This window comes from Theobroma umbraticum, unplaced genomic scaffold, assembly GCF_002168275.2.
Source record: "Theobroma umbraticum cultivar Fairchild unplaced genomic scaffold, ASM216827v3 scaffold_86.0, whole genome shotgun sequence".
Taxonomy (NCBI): Eukaryota; Viridiplantae; Streptophyta; class Magnoliopsida; order Malvales; family Malvaceae; genus Theobroma; species Theobroma umbraticum.
The window spans coordinates 5,350,764-5,358,668 of NW_018397263.1; positions in this window are offsets into that span (position 1 = coordinate 5,350,764).

Sequence of the window (7,905 nt, forward strand, 5' to 3'; positions counted from 1 at the left end):
TTTCAAAATAATTCAACATTGGGTTATTTCCACATTCAACAAAAAAAAATAGCACAATAAGCAAGTACTTGGACCGTGGAATAATGGGAAAGAGGCAGAGCGGCTGAGAGAAAGAGGGAAAAGAGACAGAGCGGCTGAGAGAAAGAGGACTGAGAGAAATACGGAGAGGAGGAAAAGCGACTGAGAGAAAGAGGGAAAAGAAGAAGAATAGTTGAGAGGAAGAACGACAAAGACTGATGAGAGGAAGAACGATAGAGAGAAAGAAGGAAAAGAGGAAGAGAGAGAAAAAAAGTGTTTTATATGGACAGGGTTGTAATTTTGTAAATTTGAGAGGGATAATTTAGTCATTATAAATGTTACAGCTATTCCATGAGACATGGACTAGACAATACCAAGGGGAGAACCGGTAATAACTAAAAAAGACTTTTTACCCATTTTAAGGCATAGATATTATTGAGAAATTTTTATTCTTTGCTGTACAACCAAACCAAACAAAGGTACAATAAATGGTTGGGAATAGAGGGGGAATAACATAGCTATTCCCTATACCAAACGTGTTGTTTTTTCATTGAGACTTTCTCATTCCCATGGACAACATCTCTTTTTCTTCAAAAATCACATCCCAACGCCTAGCAAATCTTCCCTCGACTCAAATCTCCTTCAGTTCTTTCATCTCTTTGATTTCTTTCTTCTTCTTCTTCTTCTCTAAATCTCAAAACTCTAACCATATGAACCTTGGTTTTCCTTCATTTTTGTGACAAGTTAGTTATCAATTTGAACACCTTACCCTTTTTCTTTCTTCTTCTATAGTATTCATCATTGTTAATACCTTGTTGTCCTTTCTCAATTCTACATCCTCCATTTTCAACTTATATATGAGTATTTTAGTCTTTTGTGTAATTTTTCTCATCTTGTCACAAAAAAACTTACAATTGTGGCTTTGTACTCAGGTTAATTATACAACCTATACCTTATTGTGATTCCTTCCATGTTGTCCATCTAAGACATTTCATTTTGAAGAAATAATAAACTGGTTCTCTTTCTTAGTTTCCTTTCACTTTGGTTGTAATATATTTCTTCCACTTGGTTTTGATTTCTTTTTACATGAGATGGATGAAGTGCAATTTGAGGCCATTTCATTAATTTCAAAATCAAAATTGATAACAAAGGAAGATTGGCCAAGGAACAATTATGGGTTTTTTTTTCAATTTCATAATTGAAATGGACAATAGAGTAAGACAAATTTAGGTTTTCATTCAATTTTAGAATCAAAATAGACAATAAAGTGAGAAGGAGCTAGATTTTCTTGCAATTTCAAATTCATAATTGATTAGAACAAAAACAAAAAATATAAGCAGAATTGGGTTAAGGAAAAAGCAAGGGATGGTTCCTCCTAAATTAATTTTCACAAAATTTTGTACCTTAATTACTTGTTTTATCCAACCAATCAACTTTTGACATTTAGCACTAAAAGGAGGAAAAAACCACATCACAATAAATTCTATATCATCAACCTTAATTATCTAGTCAACATCCACTTTCCTTCATTAACATGTCAAGTCATCTGCCACATATATATAGTAAGTGATAGTTAACATTAGAAAAAACGTCCATTACATTTTCATTTGGATAAAATAAAAGAATAAGGTGTTCTTTGAGTACAAATAAAAGAAAAAGGGCTTAATTGGGTACGATAAAAATGTAAGGGCTCAATAGTAAAACTCATATAAGTTAGGGGCATTTTTGTTATTAAGTCATTATTTTTTTATATGTTAACGTAATATACTTGTTTGTTTATTTATAAGGTAAACTCCATATAAACTCCTTGTGGTATGGTATTTTCTCATATCACACCTTGAAGTTATTTTTTTCTCATATAAAACTCTATGTTTTACTTTTTTTCCCAAAGATAGTAACATTGTTAAATTATCAATTAATGTTTTATAAAGGAAAATAACAACCTTTGTGTTTTTTTTTTGTTTTTATATTTGTTTACTAAAAAAAATTAACGTTTGTTTGGGTTTCTTTCTTTTCTAACTTTTCCTTCCCTTTCTCTCCCTTTCACTTTTAATTTTATAAAAAGACTATAATAAAAAAAAATTTAATACTTGATCCTAAGTAGAGAATCTATCAAAAAGAAAGAAATTTTTGTGCTTGATCTTGTTCATCCATTAAAAAAAATGAAGAGGATAATGTTGGTAATAACTTTCTTCAAAATTCTTAGTTGCATATATATTTGGCTTTAACCATTCCAACTTCAATGACCAAATATCCCACTTGTCTTCATTTGCCCAATGAACAAAGTATCCATCGAGCCTTAACCATTCTTTTTCAGACTTGATTCTTGTTATTCATTTCTAGTATGAGGTCAAGTACTTTATATCATATTTAAGTTGAAGGATGGGGCCAAACTTTTGTAAAAAGGTTGAAAGTTCATTAAAAAATTAATTTGACCAAAATGTTCAGTGTGAAGATCGCACCGATATAATAAGAGTAACTTAAGCCCTGTGTTCTATGTTTAAAACAAAATATTATCAATTACAATCAATTGAGGCAAAAGTCTACAACTCGTATATGAGCTCCATGGCAAGAAAGAAAAGCTTGGTGTGGTGTATTTTGGACTCTTGGTTTCAATATTTTTTGTTTCTAGACTTTGCTACTCTTTTTTTTTTCTCAACCAAAGGGAAAAATTGTATTAATGATACTTAGATGTATAAAAACATTTCAAAGGTTAGCAAGCCATAACATAATAATACTTTGGATTAAACAATTCTTAGGCCTTCAATAGACCTTAAATTTCAAGAACATAGTGTTTTTAGATAAGCTATTCTCATTATCTTCTATCACTTCACCTGCAGTTAATTGAGATAATGGAAAATCATATTATGGTCTTGGTCGGTCCAATGGTGGAGGTTATTTTGCTAGTGGGCAAGGAAAACTAAAGAAGAGCTACAGAGGTGAAAAGAATAAGACATTCTAATGAACTAGATTTTGATTATGATGATGATCTTAATGTGACATTCTAGTGAACTATATTTTGACTATGATGAGGATCCTAATGTGACATTGTGAAACCACTTGGATATGATGGAATACTTCTTAGCCTTCCTTCTAGCTTTATTGTTTGTGGTTTTAGATTGTTTTTATCTTAAAACAATTGGTGATGGCAGAGGTTTATTTACAAGATTTTAAAGTGTACCAAAAAATGATTTTTCATATCTCATATGTGCTCAAATTGAATTAAGGGCATGCATATTCAAAATGTTTAATGATAGTGTAAATGAAACTTGTACAATTAAAGCTTTTTAGGCAAGTTCAGGCAACAAGTTCTCTCTTTTTTATTTTAATTAGCATTTTTAGCGAAAATAGACCTTAAAAATTCATCATATAATCAATTATTCAAAATAAAATCATACTTTATGTCAAAAGTATCAAATATACACAAAATTTACCATAACATTTACTATGTAAATACAGTATCATCTTCCTTTGTAAGCAATAACACTTTGAACATATAAGAAACTCACTTTCTTTACCAATGCAAAATTATATGAGACAGAGCCACCATACAGCTATCAAAATTCACAACTTCTATACAAGAAAGGTCACAATTAGCTAGCTATCAATTAATTAATGCAAACTAGCTCCTTGTATTAATTATTGCTGATATGTGGTGTTCTGAGAAGTAGCAATAGTTGCTGTTGCAAATTGTGTTTGCTTCTTTTGTTTCCTCATTCTTCATTGATGTGATGTTTCCCTTGTCACACAGCCTTGTAGCCCTTAACATTATGACTTTTTTAATGGCAATTACCACAATTTTACTAGCTTATTTGCTTGTGAAACTTTGTAAGGACACCTTTACCTTACATTGTCTTATCATGTGCAGATCCGTCAAGCATCATTATCTTAGTACTCTTACCTTGTGCACACTTTTTTAAAATGCGTTGTCTCTTTGGGCACTGACTGTGGACCAATCCATTATTGCCTCGATTTTTTGGTTTCACGAGTGCTTGGTTAGTCTTAGTAGTTCTACGCCCATGTCTTAGGCCTTTTGGTGTTTTGGATTTGGTGCATGGCATTCCTATTGCCACTAATCTTGGTTTTTCTCAAATCATACAACATTCTACTGACATTTATTGTTGCCCTTAGTATAACGCGATGTTGTCTAATCTCAATATGCTCCTAAGCTCCTTTGGTGTTGAATGGTGGCATTCCCTTCCATTGCACGGGTCCTTCTCTTGGACTTCATGGGTAATTTAATAGGTTTCCTATTCTTTGTGCAACACTAGGCTCCCTAAGTGTGATCGCTCACCAAGTCCCTCCATACGTTCGTTACTTGGTTCTTCTTTGCTCAATAGGATGGCCATAAGCTTGTTACATGTAAGGTAGTCCCTAATTCAATGCGATCCTTTACATAAAAACAGTTGGCAAGCTTTTTTTCCTTATTATTCCACTTAGCAATTGCTTGGTTTAATGGTGCCATGACTTCTCCTCAATTTCTTTCTCTAAATCTTTTCTTTTTTTTTTACCTTCACCATTACCTTCCTCCTTAAGCTAGGATGAGAGAAACTTGATCAGACTCTTAACTTGCACGCCTTTATATTGAAGCTCTAGCTTCACTCATAGCTTCAAGTCATCCATAAATGAAAATAGTGCTTTTTTTTCATTGAGATTGTTAAACTATAACAACAATTTAGAAATTCTTACACATATTAATTTACTTCACCACATCAGGTCAGCTTCTTCAGTTTCAATTGAGCCTTGTCCTTATCATACTCAGTATAAAATTGCTTTTGAAACTCTTTATGAAACTCCGTCTATGTGTTAATGGTTGTTCTCCTAAACTTTTCATCACACCTACACTTCCACCACAATAAAATTGTGTCCACCAAGTGCATAGCGATTGAATTGATCCATAAAACATGTTTCATGATGCCTATGGCTCTAAAATATTACTCCAAACTCCATAAGAAGTTGTCGACATCGTAGGCCTTTGTTTGGCTTCAAAACTCTTTAGGCTTAGGCATCTTTAGTTTGTTTTTCATAAGGACAATAAGCACACCACTCCCTGTGGTTGCCTTAAATATGGTGAGCTTGTTCTTGAGCCCCCATACCTTATGTCCAAGCAATTCAACTATCTCTTCTAGCACCATATCTCCCCCATTCAGTATATTCATCAATTTATTAAAGGTAGATTGTAACTTCCCACGAAACTCATCATCTTGGGACCTCAACTTTTCGACGTTGGCTTCGACCTCCTTGAATCTACCCCTCGAATCTATCCCAATTTTTCTTGATCTAAAAAAAATTATCTAAAAGAATTTCTAAAAAACAAAACCCTCATTCTTTTGCTAGGTCTTTATTTCATTTCTCCTTTTATGTTCTCATTATTTAAAAGACAAAAGGTTTCAACAAGCATTTCTTTGTCATTGTAGTTTGTTGTGACTATGATATCTTGATTGTTACTTATGTTTTAACTAAAGAAACCTACCACATTATTAACCAAAAGGTGATTGATGTATCAGGTCCAAACGGTGTTTACATCAATGTTAGGAAGGGCCCTTATGTTGATGAACCTGATTGGTTTCTACATTAGTTGAATGCCAATTAAGAGGTGGGAGGTTTGATGTGTTTGAACATGAACCTGATGTTTAGTTTTGTAAATGGGTTTTTGAGTTGTTGAGTGTATTGCTTCACACTAGTTGTTTCTATTATTTTTTTGTTAATTGCAGTGGCATGTCTTGAATGTAAAGTGAAGGGGGTGGTATTAGGAGGGTACACTCGAGCATAATGACCAATATCATTTCATTTTTTGAATTCTTGACAAAGGGGAATGGTTTATTCTGTTTCAAATTAATGAAATCAACTTTTCAAAGATATTAATTGATTCTTAGTAAGCGCTATTAATTGATTCTTAGCTTTTTATTATTGCTTTAATTTATAGTTTCATGATTTTAAAGATATTGTAACCCAAAAATGTCTAGTAAATGTAAAACCTTTTTCATGTGCAATTTCAATGTTGGTTGCCATTAGAATATAAATTCCACCATTTTGGATGATACCTAATGCTAATTGCTTCAAAATGAATAAAAGTATTGACTGAGAAATCACGATAGCATTATGGATAAGGAGTGTGATTGAAAAAATTGAAAAAAAAATGTTTATTGTTTTTTTAGAAAGAATGAATAAAAGAAAGGGGTTTTGTTTTCTAGAAATTTTCTTTTTTTAGATAATTTTGGTTTTTTAGATTTAGGAAAATGAGGATAAATTTTGATAAAGTTATCCGATTAAGGAAAAAAAAGACAAAAAAAAAGGAATTTAGTGATTTTTTATAAATTTTTTATTATTGAAAATCAACAATTGGTGAACGAAGCTGGAATTTAGGTTTAAGGGGCACTCTTGGGGAGTGAAAGGCAAGGTAGAAGAGAGAATTGAGCTAAAGAGAAAGAGAGAAGGAAAAATGAGAAAAATATAAATGTGCTTTAAATTATCTTACCAAAACAACGTAGTTTTGGACAAAAGGGAGAAAAAAAGAATAAAAAGCCACATTATCGCTATGCCAGCAATGCTAACAGTTAGTTTGGATGGAGTTAGGCATGAGAATCCAATTGGACGCAAATGTCAAAGAATAGAAACTAAATTGACCAGTTTTTGGGTAGATGGACTAAATTGAAAAAACAATATAGTTGAAATACTTCTTAGGTACTTTGATCATTTTTAATTGCATCAAGCTGGATTCAATTTCAGATTTTTAATGTGTACTTTTGTTATAAATTTTGGATGTGAATTGTGAGATGGGATGGAATATATTATTTTTTTGATGAATTTTACTAATTTTACAAACAAAGTGTCGTAGGTAACATTATCTATGTATGCGGCCTTTGTTGTTGATTTCAATAGCTTATACATCCATGGAGACTCCAATCTCATTGTAAGACAAACAAATGGTGAGTTTTCTCTTAAAGAGCCTATACTTGTATCCTACCAAACTATTATCTAGTCATTTTTACAGAAATTCCAAAATGTGAGATATGAACATAGCTTAAGAGTGATTAATAGACATGCAAGCGCACTCCCTAATCCAGCTTCCAAAATACAGATGCAGGAAGAAGATCAAAGCACTATTTCAATATTAAAGAAAAGGCTTCCATGTCCATCCAGTGAGCTATTACAACCTCTCACTGATGGAAAAGAGGCAAATCACACTCGGTAGCCAATCGACAAAGAATCAAATCACGATCAGGGAAAAGCCGCTAACGGAGAAATAGATCATGCATGTTCCATAGCAACAGACGAAGAACAAATCAAGCATAGCGCTAGTGCAATTGACGAAGAATCATATCATCGACTGAAGTAATCTCCATACAGTTAGCATCACCCAGAGTATTCTCAATGGATCAACGGATGGCATCAAAGTATTACAGGCAGGAATCATAGGCGAGCATAATGCCACTGTCCTTACTTACCACCATCCCTGTAAGCACACCAAGTCATAAAACGTGGGACTCTAATCAACCTTAAGTCAAATCAATGTTCAGAATTCATCCATCGGACGGAACACATATCCACAATCAGGGTGCTTGTGACATTCCATATGTCCATATCAAATTATATTCAAATTCAACGAGTTTCAATCATCTCTAAGCTCCATATAATTTTAAGTGCCTTCAAATCTTTAAGGTATCATCAAACTTAACATAATCAATCTATAAGACCTCATGCCCTTAACCCCCATGGGTATTCATCATATTCAATTCTATCAATCATGGCTTAACAGCCTTTTGCATATCCTCAAATCAACCATAAATACGTGGGCATTCATGCATATATATAATATCCATAAGTAATCAAGGCCCTTCGACCTCACATATTCAATATCACTCAATCGTTATGCCATTAACCCAA